Source organism: Oncorhynchus mykiss, chromosome 8, assembly GCF_057628025.1.
Source record: "Oncorhynchus mykiss isolate SJ-2025 chromosome 8, ASM5762802v1, whole genome shotgun sequence".
In the NCBI taxonomy this organism is placed as follows: domain Eukaryota; kingdom Metazoa; phylum Chordata; class Actinopteri; order Salmoniformes; family Salmonidae; genus Oncorhynchus; species Oncorhynchus mykiss.
Genome location: NC_143029.1, coordinates 1,880,001 through 1,898,147, shown reverse-complemented (window position 1 = coordinate 1,898,147; position 18,147 = coordinate 1,880,001). Strand labels below are relative to the sequence as shown.

The 18,147-nt window shown below is 44.6% G+C and overlaps 1 protein-coding gene across 10 annotated transcripts in view; it reads right to left on the bottom strand.

Moving 5' to 3' along the window:
- LOC110530744 (runt-related transcription factor 2) overlaps positions 1 to 18,147 on the bottom strand; it is a 177,514-nt gene that overhangs the window by 34,633 nt on the left and 124,734 nt on the right. Inside the window, exon 1 of one of the 10 annotated variants that reach the window (XM_090242421.1) lies at positions 8,344 to 8,411. The exons of the other annotated variants lie outside the window; for them this stretch is intronic. The gene's annotated coding sequence lies outside the window, so the exon portion shown is untranslated. Of the gene's footprint in view, positions 1 to 8,343; positions 8,412 to 18,147 lie in introns of those variants that run through there. 10 annotated transcript variants of the gene reach the window in all.

Below are 18,147 nucleotides of genomic sequence, written 5' to 3'. Positions count from 1 at the left end.
CCTGCCCCTGACCTTGAGCCTGCCTGCCCCTGACCTTGAGCCTGCCTGCCCCTGACTCTGAGCCCGCCTGCCCCTGACCTTGAGCCTGCCTGCCCCTGACCTTGAGCCTGCCTGCCCCTGCCCCTGACCTTGAGCCTGCCTGTCCCTGACCTTGACCCTGCCCGCCTGCCCCTGACCTTGAGCCTGCCTGCCCCTGACCTTGAGCCTGCCTGCCCCTGCCCCTGACCTTGAGCCTGCCTGTCCCTGACCTTGACCCTGCCTGCCTGTCCCTGACCTTGAGCCTGCCTGTCCCTGACCTTGACCCTGCCTGCCCCTGACCTTGAGCCTGCCTGCCCCTGACCTTGAGCCTGCCTGCCCCTGCCCCTGACCTTGAGCCTGCCTGTCCCTGACCTTGACCCTGCCTGCCCCTGACCTTGAGCCTGCCTGTCCCTGACCTTGAGCCTGCCTGCCCCTGACCTTGAGCCTGCCTGCCCCTGACCTTGAGCCTGCCTGCCCCTGACCTTGAGCCTGCCTGCCCCTGCCCCTGACCTTGAGCCTGCCTGTCCCTGACCTTGAGCCTGCCTGCCCCTGCCCCTGACCTTGAGCCTGCCTGTCCCTGACCTTGAGCCTGCCTGCCCCTGACCTTGAGCCTGCCTGTCCCTGACCTTGACCCTGCCTGCCCCTGACCTTGAGCCTGCCTGCCCCTGACCTTGAGCCTGCCTGCCCCTGCCCCTGACCTTGAGCCTGCCTGTCCCTGACCTTGACCCTGCCTGCCCCTGACCTTGAGCCTGCCTGCCCCTGACCTTGACCCTGCCTGCCCCTGACCTTGAGCCTGCCTGCCCCTGACCTTGAGCCTGCCTGCCCGTCTGTACCGTATTGCACTCTGACCTGGTTAAAAACTCTCGCCTGTCCCCGACATGTCTTTTGCCTACGCCTTGGACATTGTTACAACACTGTATATTGACATAATGACATTTGAAATGTATTTAGGCTCTTGACATTTCTGTGAGTGTAATGTTTACTGCTCATTTTTATTGTTTTGAGAGAGAGAGAGAGAGAGAGAGAGAGAGAGAGAGAGAGTATGAAATAACAGCTGTGGTCTGGGCCCTGACTGTGGTCAGTAGGTTTATCCAAGTCCAGGAGAACATATGTCAACAACACTAGCTGGGATAAATACCACAAACTACTGCTCATTGTGTGTAAGAGACCTCATCTCCATTAGTTAGGTGTCCCTGACAGTAAATACAGTTTGTTTATGACATAATTACACTTTATAGAGAATGTCTACAGTTGATTGACTCATTGCTGTGAACCTTATCTGGCCAGAGGGCTGAGTGTTGAGCCTGGGTTAGAGGAGTTGTGTGTTAAGAGCGGGAAATGGGATGACTGCAGAGCTGAAGGGAAAGTCCCTGAGATTCCCATCATCCAGAGAAAACAATCAAGCTGGCAAAAGAGTCTAACACTTCTCTGTTTGGTATCGCTAACACAGCAATGGGTAATTCAGTCCTCGGGGCCCGGCGTGGAGTCACACTCCCCCTAGCAAACACAGCTGATTAAACTAGGTAAATCCCTGCAACAGAACAGTTTTGTATTTAGCTTTATGGCCACATCTGTAACCAAAAGCTAAATATTTTTGGGGATAGTGATATTTAGAGCGTATGATTCCACAGTTGATTTCATACAACTGTATATAACCACCCCTCCCCCTTTTTTCAGTCTGTCACACCTGAAGATGTCGTACTCAGCAATTTAAGCGGGATGGAGCCATTTAGCCAAGTCTCTGTGAGAACCAAAAAACATCCGAGCTCATGTCAGGCAGATATCAAGAGGTCCACTTTTGACATCAATCTCCGTACGTTGATATGTAACAGCCCAAACCCTCTAAGTGATTTGAAAACAGAGGGTGTATCCATATTTAGGGTAATTAAATGATATAACATATAATTTGAACATATAATTGTAAACATATTAAATAATAGCACTGGACGAGCTGACCACAGTTGTCTTCCAAATGGGCTAACAGAGCTAACAAAGGAATTCAACTTTACGGTCATAAGATTATTATTGACAATATTCAAAATGTTAATAATATATAATAATATATATAATATATAATAATATGTAGATACAATCTGCAGATGATAACGCTGTGAAGTAGAGGGAATGGGATGAGTTACCTGAGCAGGGCTCTTTTGTTTTTGAGTCAATATTTTATAAGAACCTCCTCCACGTTGGCCGAGGGGAACTTTCGCGAATTGAATTTGAAAACGACATGTGTAGACATTACCGTGAAATGTTCGCTGACAATGCAGAGTTAACAATAAGGACGCTATAAACAGGAAGTACCGGTACCGACCAGTGGTGGAAAAAGTATAAATACCTTAAGCGAAAGTTACTCAAGTAGAAGTGAGCAGTAAAATACTACTTGAGTAAAGGTTTTAATATATTTGGTTCTAAATATACTTTAGTATCAAATGTTAAAGCATAAATCATCTCAAATTCCTTATATTAAGCAAAGCATACTGTACAATTTTCTTGTTTTTTAAATGTATGGATAGCCAGGGGCACGCTCCAACACTCAGACATTATTTACAAAAGATGCCTTTGTGTTTAGTGAGTCCTCCAGATCAGAGGCAGTAGGGATGACCAGGGATGTTCTCTGTTTAGTGAGTCCTCCAGATCAGAGACAGTAGAGATGACCAGGGATGTTCTCTGTTTAGTGAGTCCTCCAGATCAGAGGCAGTAGGGATGACCAGGGATGTTCTCTGTTTAGTGAGTCCTCCAGATCAGAGGTAGAGGATGACCAGGGATGTTCTCTGTTTAGTGAGTCCTCCAGATCAGAGGCAGTAGGGATGACCATGGATGTTCTCTGTTTAGTGAGTCATCCAGATCAGAGACAGTAGAGATGACCAGGGATGTTCTCTGTTTAGTGAGTCCTCCAGATCAGAGGCAGTAGGGATGACCAGTGAGGTTCTCTGTTTAGTGAGTCCTCCAGATCAGAGGCAGTAGGGATGACCTGTGATGTTCTCTGTTTAGTGAGTCCTCCAGATCAGAGGCAGTAGGGATGACCAGGGATGTTCTCTGTTTAGTGAGTCCTCCAGATCAGAGGCAGTAGGGATGACCAGTGAGGTTCTCTGTTTAGTGAGTCATCCAGATCAGAGACACTAGGGAGGACCAGGGATGTTCTCTGTTTAGTGAGTCCTCCAGATCAGAGACACTAGGGAGGACCAGGGATGTTCTCTGTTTAGTGAGTCCTCCAGATCAGAGGCAGTAGGGATGTTCTCTGTTTAGTGAGTCCTCCAGATTAGAGGCAGTAGGGATGACCGGGGATGTTCTCTGTTTAGTGAGTCCTCCAGATCAGAGACACTAGGGAGGACCAGGGATGTTCTCTGTTTAGTGAGTCCTCCAGATTAGAGGCAATAGGGATGACCAGGGATGTTCTCTGTTTAGTGAGTCCTCCAGATCAGAGGCAGTAGAGATGACCAGGGATGTTCTCTGTTTAGTGAGTCCTCCAGATCAGAGGCAGTAGGGATGACCAGGGATGTTCTCTGTTTAGTGAGTCCTCCAGATCAGAGGCAGTAGGGATGACCAGGGATGTTCTCTGTTTAGTGAGTCCTCCAGATCAGAGGCAGTAGGGATGACCAGTGAGGTTCTCTGTTTAGTGAGTCATCCAGATCAGAGACACTAGGGAGGACCAGGGATGTTCTCTGTTTAGTGAGTCCTCCAGATCAGAGACACTAGGGAGGACCAGGGATGTTCTCTGTTTAGTGAGTCCTCCAGATCAGAGGCAGTAGGGATGTTCTCTGTTTAGTGAGTCCTCCAGATTAGAGGCAGTAGGGATGACCGGGGATGTTCTCTGTTTAGTGAGTCCTCCAGATCAGAGACACTAGGGAGGACCAGGGATGTTCTCTGTTTAGTGAGTCCTCCAGATTAGAGGCAATAGGGATGACCAGGGATGTTCTCTGTTTAGTGAGTCCTCCAGATCAGAGGCAGTAGAGATGACCAGGGATGTTCTCTGTTTAGTGAGTCCTCCAGATCAGAGGCAGTAGGGATGACCAGGGATGTTCTCTGTTTAGTGAGTCCTCCAGATCAGAGGCAGTAGGGATGACCAGGGATGTTCTCTGTTTAGTGAGTCCTCCAGATCAGAGGCAGTAGGGATGACCAGTGAGGTTCTCTGTTTAGTGAGTCATCCAGATCAGAGACACTAGGGAGGACCAGGGATGTTCTCTGTTTAGTGAGTCCTCCAGATCAGAGACACTAGGGAGGACCAGGGATGTTCTCTGTTTAGTGAGTCCTCCAGATCAGAGGCAGTAGGGATGTTCTCTGTTTAGTGAGTCCTCCAGATTAGAGGCAGTAGGGATGACCGGGGATGTTCTCTGTTTAGTGAGTCCTCCAGATCAGAGACACTAGGGAGGACCAGGGATGTTCTCTGTTTAGTGAGTCCTCCAGATTAGAGGCAATAGGGATGACCAGGGATGTTCTCTGTTTAGTGAGTCCTCCAGATCAGAGGCAGTAGAGATGACCAGGGATGTTCTCTGTTTAGTGAGTCCTCCAGATCAGAGACACTAGGAATGACCAGGGATGTTCTCTGTTTAGTGAGTCCTCCAGATCAGAGGCAGTAGAGATTACCAGGGATGTTCTCTGTTTAGTGAGTCCTCCAGATCAGAGGCAGTAGGGATGACCAGGGATCTTCTCTGTTTAGTGAGTCCTCCAGATCAGAGGCAGTAGGGATGACCAGGGATGTTCTCTGTTTAGTGAGTCCTCCAGATCAGAGGCAGTAGGGATGACCAGGAATGTTATCTTGACAAGTGTGTCAGGGAAAATGTATGGAGTAAAAAATACATTATTTTCTTTTGGAATGTAGTGAAGTAAAATTTGTCAAAAATATAAATAGTTAAGTAAAGTACAGATACCCCCCCCAAAAAATTAAGTAGTATTTTAAAGTATGTGCTGGGGTACAAGATACTTGAGGTGATTAAAATGTTCACTGATCATAGGTTTTTTTCTACATAATGTTTCTGCCATCGTTTCCTATGACTGAGAAGATCACTAACCTCGATTTGAACGAAGACTCCTACTTCAATGAACCTTCGGCGCAGGACATAGGCCCTAATCCCTGGATAATATACAGTGGGTTTTCGGCAGGACGGAACGTCCGGTAAGATCTTGTTGTTAACAGCTGGAGGAAGTCTGGGGGTTCTGAGTTAGAATAACTCATTATAAAGTGTAGACCATAATGTTTAACAAGAGTGTTTTCATCTAGATTTTTTTGTAGCTGTCTATTAACCAACATAAACTGATGCCATGTATTACAGGCAACATTGAGCACTGAGCTGCTGCTTTCCAGGAGCGGACGCTAATTTGGATTCTTATAAGAAATTCCGCTATGCAAACCATCAAACAGGCACTGCTGCGCTGACCAACTGTCGAGTGTCTTCACTGACATTTTCAACCTCTCCCTGACCCAGTCTGCTTCAAGCAGACCACCATAGTCCCTGCAATATCAGTAGTATCAGTAACTACAGTCGTGGCCAAATGTTTTGAGAATGACATATTCATTTTCACAAAGGCCTGCTGTCTCAGTTTGTTTTGTTTTCATCTACTCCAGAATGTTATGAAGAGTGAACAGATGAATTGCAATTAATTGCAAAGTCCCTCTTTGCCATGCAAATGAACTGAATCCCCCCAAAAAACAATACCACTGCATTTCAGCCCTGCCACAAAAGGACCAGCTGACATCATGTCAGTGATTCTCTCGTTGACGCAGGTGTGAGTGTTGACGAGGACAAGGCTGGAGATCACTCTGTCATGCTGATTGAGTTCGAATAACAGACTGGAAGCTTCAAAAGGAGGGTGGTGCTTGGAATTATTGTTCTTCCTCTGTCAACCATGGTTATCTGCAAGGATAATCATTGCTTGCACAAAAAAGGCTTCACAGGCAAGGATATTGGTGCCAGTAAGATTGTACCTAAATCAACCATTTATCGGATCATCAAGAACTTCAAGGAGAGGGGTTCAATTGTTGTGAAGAAGGCTTCAGGCCGCCCAAGAAAGTCCAGCCAGCGCCAGGACCGTTTCCTAAAGTTGATTCAGCTGCGGGATCTGGGCACCACTAGTACAGAGCTTGCTCAGAAATGGCAGCAGGCAGGTGTGATGCTTCTGCATGCACTTTGAGGTGAAGACTTTTGGAGGATGGCCTGGTGTCAAGAAGGGCAGCAAAGAAGCCACTTCTCTCCAGGAAAAACAGGGACAGACTGATATTCTGCAAAAGGTACAGGGATTGGTCTGCTGAGGACTGGGGTAAGTCCTTTTCTCTGATGAATCCCCTTTCTGACTGTTTGAGGCATCCAGAAAAAAGTTTGTCCGGAGAAGACAAGGCGAGGGCTACTATCAGTCCTGTGTCATGCCAACAGTAAAGCATCCTGAGACCATTCATGTGTGGGGTTGCTTCTCAGCCAAGGGAGTGGACTCACTCACAATTTTGCCTGACTAAGAACACAGCCATGAATAAAGAATGGTACCAACACATCCTCAGAGAGCAACTTCTCCCAACCATCCAGGAACAGTTTGGTGACAAACAATGCCTTTTCCAGCATGATGGAGCACCTTGCCATAAGGCAAAAGGGATAACTAAGTGGCTCAGGGAACAAAACATCAATATTTTGGGTCTATGGCCAGGAAACTCCCCAGACCTTAATCCCATTGACAACTTGTGGTCAATCCTCAAGAGGCAGGTGGACAAACAAAAACCCACAAATTCTGACAAACTCCAAACATTGATTATGCAAGAATGGGCTGCCATCAGTGGCCAGAAGTTAATTGACAGCATGCCAGGGCGGATTGCAGAGGTCTTGAAAAAAGAAGGTTCAACACTGCAAATATTGACTCTTTGCATCATCCCGTGGGATAACAATGCTCCGTGATGAGGGCTTCTCTTTGTTCCTCTCTCTCTTCCTTCTATCCCTGATTGCAGGTGACCAGTGGGAATGCTAATGGGGAGGGGCTTCAGGTCCCGTGGGATAACATGGCTCCGTGATGAGGGTTTCTCTTTGTTCCTCTCTCTCTTCCTTCTATCCCTGATTGTAGGTGACCAGTGGGAATGCTAATGGGGAGGGGCTTCAGGTCCCGTGGGATAACATGGCTCCGTGATGAGGCCTTTTCTTTGCCACCTGTACAATGTTTGTGTTGTTTTCAGCTCGAGGGCCATGTATTTGTAATACATATCTTTCAACTTTGTCATCAGACAATGTGGTCCTGAGATTCCTCTCATAGATACGGTCCAGGCAATGGCCTGTTTGTGACAGTCAGATGAATCACATGAATCAGACAGTCAGATGAATCACACGAATCAGACAGTCAGACGAATCAGACAGTCAGTTGAATCACACAAATCAGATGTATCAGACTGTCAGATGAATCACATGAATCAGACAGTCAGATGAATCAGACAGTCAGATGTATCAGACTGTCAGATGAATCACATGAATCAGACAGTCAGATGAATCAGACAGTCAGACAGAGAGTCAGTCTGGTAGGGTGCGGTGGAACAGCCAATTAAAGGAACAAAAACAGCTTGTAAAAGCAGTGAACGAACGGACTCTAGTTGAGGTTTATACTATGTGGAACAGCAATCATGTTGTTACTGTCTGTCAGTACAATGAAGTACCTCAGATGACTGTCTGGGAGTGACAGAGAACAGAGAGAGGAGAGGAGGGAGGGAGGGAGGGAGGGAGGGAGGGAGGAGGCAAGGAGAGGAGGGAAGGAGAGGAGAAAAGGAAGAGAGAGGGGAGGAGAGGGGGGGAGAAGGCAAGAAGAGGAGGAGAGAGGGGAGGTGGGAAGGAGAAGAGAGAAGAACAGGAGGGAGGGAGAGGCGGTAGAAAGGGGAGGAGGGAAGAGGGAAGAGAGAGAGAGAGAAGGGGAGAATGGAGGTGGGAGGGAGGGTTGAGAAGACAACGAGAGGAGAGAAGGAGAGCGGGAGAGAGGGAGGGGGAGAGAGAGGGGGAGAAGGCAGAGCGTGGAGTAAGAGAGTAGAGGAAAAGAGCTGAGTGGGTGACAGCCAGACGCCGGACTACTATGGGGTCTGAAGTGGAGAGAGAGAGAGAGAGGTTGTGGTGGAGAGCTGCCAGCGTCTGTGTGGTCCAGGAGTTCCTGCCTCGAGAAAGCAATCCAGGGCAGGGAAGGGCACACACACACCGACACACACACACACCGACACACACACACCACACACACACACACACCGACACACACACCGACACACACACTGACACACACACTGACACAGACACACAAACACAAACACAAACATTCGTGCTGTAAGTTTTAGTCATTAGCTGGACTGAGCCAGGATCTCTCACTACTTACTCAGGGTAAAGCATTCTGTAGCTTTCAGAGATTCTTCAACCCTGACACCAGAGACGTGTTACAATAGAAAGACTCTCAGGCTCCTCCCTCTCCTTCCTCCTTCCTCCTTCCTTCTCTCTGATGGTTAGGTTTCATGTTTTAAAGTCTTGTCATTACTTAATAATGGAACCTCATCAGACATTTGTCTGACTTCCTTCTCTCTTTGTCTCCCTCCTTGTCTCTCTCCTTGTCTCCCTCCTTGTCTCCCTCCTTGTCTCTCTCCTTGTCTCTCTCCTTGTCTCCCTCCTTGTCTCCCTCCTTGTCTCCCTCCCTGTCTCCCTCCTTGTCTCCCTCCCTGTCTCCCTCCTTGTCTCCCTCCCTGTCTCCCTCCCTGTCTCCCTCCTTGTCTCCCTCCTTGTCTCCCTCCCTGTCTCCCTCCTTGTCTCCCTCCTTGTCTCCCTCCCTGTCTCCCTCCTTGTCTCCCTCCCTGTCTCTCACCTTGTCTCCCTCCCTGTCTCCCTCCCTGTCTCTCTCCGTCTCTCACCTTGTCTCCCTCCCTGTCTCCCTCCCTGTCTCTCTCCGTCTCTCACCTTGTCTCCCTCCCTGTCTCTCTCCGTCTCTCACGTTGTCTCCCTCCCTGTCTCCCTCCCTGTCTCTCTCCGTCTCTCACCTTGTCTCCCTCCCTGTCTCCCTCCCTGTCTCTCTCCGTCTCTCACCTTGTCTCCCTCCCTGTCTCCCTCCCTGTCTCTCTCCGTCTCTCACCTTGTCTCCCTCTTGTCTCCCTCCTTGTCGCTCTCCTTGTCTCCCTCATTGTCTCTCTCCTTGTCTCTCTCCTTGTCACTCTCCTTGTCACCCTTCTTGGGAACTCGAACAGAACCCCAGACCAGAACTCGAACAGAACCCCAGACCCATACTAAGACCAGAACTAGAACAGAACCCCAGACCCAAACTAGAACAGAACCCCAGACCCATACTCAGACCAGAATTAGAACAGAACCCAGACCCATACACAGACCAGAACTAGAACAGAACCCAGACCCATACTCAGACCAGAATTAGAACAGAACCCCAGACCCATACTCAGACAAGAATTAGAACAGAACCCAGACCCATACTCAGACCAGAACTAGAACAGAACCCAGACCCATACTCAGACCAGATTTAGAACAGAATCCCAGACCCAAACAAGATCAGAACCCCAGACCCATACTCAGACCAGAATTAGAACAGAACCCAGACCCATTTTCAGACCAGAACCAGAACAGAACCAGACCCATACTCAGACCAGAACTAGAACAGAACCCAGACCCATACTCAGACCAGAATTAGAACAGAACCCAGACCCATACTAGAACAGAACCCCAGACCAAAACTAGAACAGAACCCCAGACCCATATTCAGACCAGAACCATATTCAGACCATAACTAGAACAGAACCCCAGACCCATACTCAGACCAGAACTAGAAAAGAACCCTACTTAAAATCAAATGACATTTGTATTGATCACATACACATATTTGGCAGATGTTATTGCGGGTGTAGAGAAATGCTTGTGTTTCTAGCTCCAACAGTGTAGTAGTATCTAACTAAATGATTCAGTTCCTAGCTCCAACAGTGCAGTAGTATCTAACTAAATGCTTGTGTTTCTAGCTCCAACAGTGCAGTGGTATCTAACTAAATGATTCAGTTCCTAGCTCCAACAGTGTAGTAGTATCTAACTAAATGCTTGTGTTTCCAGCTCCAACAGTGCAGTAGTATCTAACTAAATGCTTGTGTTTCTAGTTCCAACAGTAATATCTAACTAAATGCTTGTGTTTCTAGCTCCAACAGTGTAGTAGTATCTAACTAAATGCTTGTGTTTCTAGTTCCAACAGTAATATCTAACTAAATGCTTGTGTTTCCAGCTCCAACAGTGTAGTAGTATCTAACTAAATGCTTGTGTTTCTAGTTCCAACAGTAATATCTAACTAAATGCTTGTGTTTCTAGCTCCAACAGTGTAGTAGTATGTAACTAAATGCTTGTGTCCCTAGCTCCAACAGTGTAGTAGTATCTAACTAAATGCTTGTGTTCCTAGCTCCAACAGTACAGTAATATCTAACTAAATGCTTGTGTTCCTAGCTTCAACAGTGTAGTAGTATCTAACTAAATGCTTGTGTTCCTAGCTCCAACAGTATAGTAGAATCTAACTAAATGCTTGTGTTTCTAGCTCCAACAGCAATATCTAACTAAATGCTTGTGTTTCTAGCTCCAACAGATTAGTAGTATCTAACTAAATGCTTGTGTTTCTAGCTCCAACAGTGCAGTAGTATCTAACTAAATGCTTGTGTTTCTAGCTCCAACAGTGCAGTGGTATCTAACTAAATGCTTGTGTTTCTAGCTACAACAGTGCAGTAGTATCTAACTAAATGCTTGTGTTCCTAGATCCAACAGTATAGTAGTATCTCACTAAATGCTTGTGTTCCTAGCTCCAACAGTAATATCTAACTAAATGCTTGTGTTTCTAGCTCCAACAGTAATATCTAACTAAATGCTTGTGTTCCGAGCTCCAACAGATTAGTAGTATCTAACTAAATGCTTGTGTTCCTAGATCCAAAAGTATAGTAGTATCTCACTAAATGCTTGTGTTTCTAGCTCCAACAGTAATATCTAACTAAATGCTTGTGTTTCTAGCTCCAACAGTACAGAAGTATCTAACTAAATGCTTATGTTTCCAGCTCCAACAGTACAAAAGCATCTAACTAAATGCTTGTGTTTCTAGCTCCAACAGTACAAAAGTATCTAACTAAATGCTTGTGTTTCTAGCTCCAACAGATTAGTAATATCTAACTAAATGCTTGTGTTCCTAGCTCCAACAGATTAGTAATATCTAACTAAATGCTTGTGTTTCTAGCTCCAACAGATTAGTAATATCTAACTAAATGCTTGTGATCCCAGCTCCAACAGTGTAGTAGTATCTAACTAAATGCTTGTGATCCCAGCTCCAACAGTGTAGTAGTATCTAACTAAATGCTTGTGATCCGAGCTCCAAAAGTATAGTAGTATCTAACTAAATGCTTGTGATCCTAACTCCAACAGCATAGAAGTATCTAACTAAATGCTTGTGTTTCTAGCTCCAACAGTATAGTAGTATCTAACTAAATGCTTGTGATCCTAGCTCCAACAGTGCAGTAGTATCTAACTAAATGCCTGTGATCCTAGCTCCAACAGTATAGTAGTATCTAACTAAATGCTTGTGTTTCTAGCTCCAACAGTATAGTAGCATCTAACTAAATGCTTGTGATCCTAGCTCCAACAGTATAGTAGTATCTAACTAAATGCTTGTGTTTCTATCTCCAACAGTGCAGTAGTATCTAACTAAATGCTTGTGTTTCCAGCTCCAACAGTGCAGTAGTATCTAACTAAATGCTTGTGTTTCTAGCTCCAACAGTGCAGTAGCATCTAACTAAATGCTTGTGATCCTAGCTCCAACAGTGCAGTAGAATCTAACTAAATGCCTGTGATCCTAGCTCCAACAGTACAGTAGTATCTAACTAAATGCTTGTGTTTCTATCCCCAACAGTGCAGTAGTATCTAACTAAATGCTTGTGTTTCTAGCTCCAACAGTACAGTAGTATCTAACTAAATGGTTGTGTTTCTAGCTCCAACAGTGCGGTGGTATATAACAATGCACACAAATCTAAAGTAAAAGAATGGTGTTAAGAAATATATAAATATTAGGACGAGCAATGTCAGAGTGGCATTGACTAGAATACAGTAGAGGAGAATACAGTATATACATATGCAATGAGTGAAGCAGTATGTAAACATTATTCAAGAGACAAGTGTTCCATTATTAAAGTGACCAGTGACATCTATGTATACAGGACAGCAGCATCTAAGTTGCAGGGTTGAGTAACTTGGTGGTAGCTGGCTAGTGATGGCTGATGGCCTTGAGAAAAAAGCTGTTTTTCAGTCTCTCGGTCCCAGCTTTGGTGCACCTGTGCTGATCTCGCCTTCTGGATGATAGCGGGGTGAACAGGCAGTGGTTCGGGTGGTTGATGTCCTTGATGATCTTTTTGGCCTTCCTGTGACATCGGGTGCTGTAGGTGTCCTGGAGGGAAGGTAGTTTGCCCCCGGGGATATCAGATCGTCCTTGATGTGTACACCGAGGAACTTGAAGCTTTCCACCCTCTCCACTGCTGTCCCGTCGATGTGGATAGGGACGTGCTCCCTCTGCTGTTTCCTGAAGTCTACGATCAGCTCCTTCGATTTGTTGACGTTGAGAGGTTATTTTCCTGGCACCAGTCTCCCAGGGCCCTCACTTCCTCCCTGTAGGCTGTCTCGTCATTGTTGGTAATGAAGCCTACTACTGTTGTCTCGTCTGTAAACTTCATGACTGAGTTGGAGGCGTGCATGGCCACCCAGTCATGGGTGAACAGGGAGTACAGGAGGGAGCTGAGAACACACCCTTGTGGGTCCCCAGTGTTGAGGATCAGCGGAGTAGAGATGTTGTTACCTACCCTCACCACCTGGGGGCAACCCGTCAGAAAGTCCAGCATCCAGTTGTACAGGGCGGGGTTCAGACCCAGGGTCTCGAGCCTAACGATGAGCTTGGAGCTATGGTGTTGAATGCTGAGCTTAAGTCAATGAACAACAGTCTTTCATAGGTATTCCTCTTGTCCAGATGGGATAGGGCAGTGTTCAGTGCGATGGCGATTGCATCGTCTGTGGTTCTATTGGGGCGGTAAGCAAATTGGAGTGGGTCTAGGGTGTCAGGTAAGGTGGAGGTGATATGATCCTTGACTAGTCTCTCAAAGCACTTCATGATGACAGAAGTGAGTGCTACAGACCGATAGTCATTTAGTTCAGTTACCTTCGCTTTCTTTGGTACAGGAACAATGGTGGCCATCTTGAAGCATGTGGGAACAGCAGACTGGGATAGGGATTGATTGAATATGTCCATAAACACACCAGCCAGCTGGTCTGCGCATGCTCTGAGGAAGCAGATACTGAACATTAGCAAGTAATATACTCGGAAGCGATGGATGGTGTGCCCGCCTCCTGAGTCAGACTAGAAGTCCACTCCGAATACCTCTTCTCGGCCGGCAGCGTCTTGGAGCAGCCACTGGAATCAGTTTAATTGCCCTGGGGGATACGAACTAAATATCAAATTCGGGACAGTCGTATCCCTTGTTGTAATGCTGGTGAGTTACCACCGCTCTGATATCCAAAAGTTATTTCCAGTTGTACGTAATAACACACCCCAAAAAATTCTGGGCTAATAATGTAGGTTAAAACACAAAAAAAAGTACTGCAAAGTTGCTTAGGAGCTAGAAGCAGAGCTGACATCTCTGTTGGCGTCATCTTCGACCACTTTAATCAGACAAGAAATATAAACAGAACACCGTACTTATATACTTATACTCATAGCAGACCAGAACTAGAACATATTCCCAGCACCATACTTGTACCAGACCAGAACAAGAACAGAACCCCATACCCACACTCATACCAGACCAGAACTAGAATTTAACCCCAGAACCATACTTATAGCAGACCAGAACTAGAACATAACCCCAGAACCATACTCAGATGAGAACTAGAATATAACCCCAGAACCATACTCAGATGAGAACTAGAATATAACCCCAGAACCATACTCATACCAGAACTAGAACAGAACACCCAGACCAATACTCATACCAGACCATAACTAGAACAGGACCAGACCAGAACCCCAGATCCACATCAACATGTTTACCACCAAGTCATCTACACCACTGTGCTTCCTCTCACCTTAGCTGGGTTACCCTGTTATTGGCCAGTGTTTTCTCTCACCTCCTTATCGGTTCTGAACAGACAGCCTTGTTCTGGTGCTCTAAGTATACCTATTATCACTAGGTACTGAGTGTGTACGGTCCGTCAGCACTATGTAACAGTGTGTGTGTGTGTGTGTCTGTCTAACACACACTGCTGACAGTCCCTACACACTCAGTACCTAGTAATGATAGGTATTCTTAGAGCACCTGAACAAGGCTGTCTGTTCGAAACTGCTAATGACAGCAAAACACACACACAGTGGCCAACCACAGGGTAACCCAGCGCTGTCATCTCATTAAGCACAGTGAGCACAGAGAGACACTCACACCCAGTTAGCATCTAGCTAATACCACAATATCATACAACCAGTTAGCCTCTAGCTAATATCACAGTACCATACAGCCGGTTAGCCTCTAGCTAATATCACAGTACTATACAGCCGGTTAGCCTCTAGCTAATATCACAGTACCATACAGCCAGTTAGCCACTAGCTAATTTCACAATATCATACAACCAGTTAGCCTCTAGCTAATATCACAGTACCATACAACCAGTTAGCCTCTAGCTAATATCACAGTACCATACAGCCAGTTAGCCTCAAGCTAATTTCACAGTACCATAAAGCCAGTTAGCCTCTAGCTAATATCACAGTATCATACAGCCAGTATGCCTATAGCTAATATCACAGTACCATACAGCCAGTTAGCCTCTAGCTAATATCACAGTATAGCTAGCTACCACACTGAGCCACATAACCCCAATTACACAGTGGCCCAACAAACCACTCACCATACAGATACAGACAGTTGCTACTGACCTCCACACAAACCCAGTTAGACATTCACTGCTACTACAGTGGTTCATATAGCTAGCTACTGTAGTCCTCTACTGACAGTACAGACAGAGACCTCCCAGCTAGCACATTTGGTTCCTCGAAGTTGCGGGAACAAATGTTTTTGGTTCACATTGGTTCTGGGAACGAAGCATTACGTTTCCTGACTGGTAAAAGTGAAAGTTTTTTAAACTTTACATTTTGCCTGTTCTTGGTAAATAACTGTTTAACTGCAGACAGAATTTGTCTGCAGAAGAACGTTTTACTCTGGTTCCAGGGAAGTTCTGAGAACGTTTTACTCTGGTTCCAGGGAAGTTCTGAGAACGTTTTACTCTGGTTCCAGGGAAGTTCTGAGAACCTTTTACTCTGGTTCCAGGGAAGTTCTGAGAACGTTTTACTCTGGTTCATGTAACATATTTCTGGGACGGAAATTATATGTTTTTTTTTGAGTAACTTCCTTAAAACGTTCTCTAAATGTTTCAATAGGTTTACTTACTTTTAATAATACTCCTAGCTTGTTTTGGGTTTAAAAAAAACATGTTTTACTCCAAGCCAGACACATTGAAATGAATTTGCTTAGGTATTGCAAACACATAAACATTTTATTGTGACAAAGCATCAATGAGATTTAAACCTTCTGTTTTTTGGTCATGGAATTAGTCCACTGCACCACCAGGATGGGAAGGCATACAAAGCTAAACATTTGAGTTTGTTCAAACAGACCCCAATTCAGAGGAAACAAGCACTCATTAAGATCATAGCACTTAACCAAATAAAGGATAGGGAGTTTTGTTGATGCTGAGAACGAAATGTATATTTAAAAAATATTATATATATTCTTAGAACTTTAATAAAGTTTCATTGTGGTTCTTATGGAGCTTTTTGATTGTTACAATTACATTTTATTCTAGAACATTCCCAGATTATTGCCACTAACTGAAATAAAAGAGAACCATACATTCTCTAAATGTTCCGAGAACAACATTTTTTGGGAACTTTCACAGAATGGAGTAAAAAATATGCCATTAAAAATAACCGCTTGGGAACTTGTGTGAAATGTTCTGTGGAAGTACAGAAATTCCCACAGAAGAACGTTGTTTCTTAATGTTCTCTGGACAATTTGAGAACATGAGTTTAAATAGATCCATGAGTAAACCTGTAGGAAACGTTACGCTGAAGTACTGACATGCCCGCAGAAGGATAATGTTTCTTAATGTTCTCTAAACTACTGGGGAACATTCCCAACGTCAAACCAGCTGGAGAACGTTTCTAGAACGATACCAAAATAGAAATGAAATGCAACATCTGAACTTTTAGGAAACATTCTGTTAAAGTGATGATATGTCTTTTTTGTTTGTTGTCAAGTTCTTTGTGCTGAGGATGTTCCAAAGCCAAGCAACTGTCCTGCACCGTCCCCAGAACGTTGTGGAAAGGTTGTATGATAAATAACCAGAGGACAACCACACTCTGAGAACCACACTCTAACCACACTCTGAGAACCACACTCTAACCACACTCTGAGAACCACACTCTAACCACACTCTAGGAACCACACTCTAACCACACTCTAAGAACCACACTCTAACCACACTCTAAGAACCACACTCTAACCACACTCTAAGAACCACACTCTAACCACACTCTAAGAACCATACTCCAACCACACTCTAAGAACCACACTCTAACCATACTCTAACCACACTCTAAGAACCATACTCTAACCACACTCTAAGAACCACACTCTAACCACACTCTAAGAACCACACTCTAACCACACTCTAACCACACTCTAACCACACTCTAAGAAACATAAGGTTCTCAGAACTTTATAGTGCATTCTGATTTTTTTTTTCTTTTTTTTTTTGTCATTAATGAGGAAAATGTTACATTTAATCAATCAGACTAAGGCTCTAACGGAAAACAATGTGGAGAAAAAGGGGTCTGGATCCTTTGCGAAAGCATTGTACATGCTAGCTGGGCTAGGTCAGGGGGAAGGAAGAAACACATCAACTCAGAATGAGTGTTCTCTTCAAGTTCCACGCCTGTAGAAGTCATGTGACTTCCTGTAGAAGTACAAACACATCAACACATTAATAACATTAGTATACGTCCCCAGATACTCTCTTAATAATTCCCTATCTCCCTCTTCCACTGAATGAAGGAGAGAGAATTTAACAACAGTAATACAATTTCTAATCTTTGCTTGCTTACTGGGTAACTGTAAAGCACTTAGTGCCAACGGGGTAATGTAAGAAAGGCATTTTATGAAATACATTTGAATGATTTGCTTGAATAAACAGAATGACAAAACAGAGACAACGTGGAGAGGATGTTATCATGGGGGGAAAAGAACAAGCATCAATCTACAGTAATTAAATAATGACAGCGCATCCGAGATGTGTCCTCAATCTCTGAGATCGAAACACACAGTCGTCGGTTGCCGCTCAGTTACAAAATGTGTTTTTATAAGACGGAGTCTGTCCAATGCTAAGACGCGCCAGCGTTCTCGCCCTCTCTACCTCACTGGAAAACATGTTGTTTCAACTCACTATATTCATAGCCTTTTTTCAAGCTTTTATCAACTTTACGTTTCAAGCTATCCTAACTTGACTAATAAAAGACAGTTAAGTCAACTTACCAATTTGTCCGTATAACTTACAATTCCTACTTCAGTCAATTTCAACTTTAGTTATATGAACTTTAAACTTAAGAGTTATCCCAACTAAGACCAAATTTACGTTGACTAATAAAATAAAGTCAAGACAACTTAACAGTTTGACAGTATAATGTACTATTTATAGTTGGATAAATTTAGGTTTTAGTAGAGATAACTAATTTTGAAATTACTTCATATTTTCCAATTAATCTAACTTACTATCAAGTAAAGTATAATGTACAGTATTTGCATTGATTTAACAACTCTAACCCAAACAATGATAGAATAGAGATTTCAGTAGGGAACATTATGCTCCCAATAGCCTCTTGCGCATGTATAAGATCTTTTGCCAGTTTCAAAACCGGCATTCAGTAATGTCAACCCACCAAAAGACAGACCACTTTAACTACCACAGCATTCTCAGTGAAGTCAAGTCAACTCAAAAATAAATAAATGGTCAGCTCAACAAATGTATAAAATGTATTTGATACAACAAGTCATTTTGACTGAATCTTAATATCTTTTTGGGGGGTGAT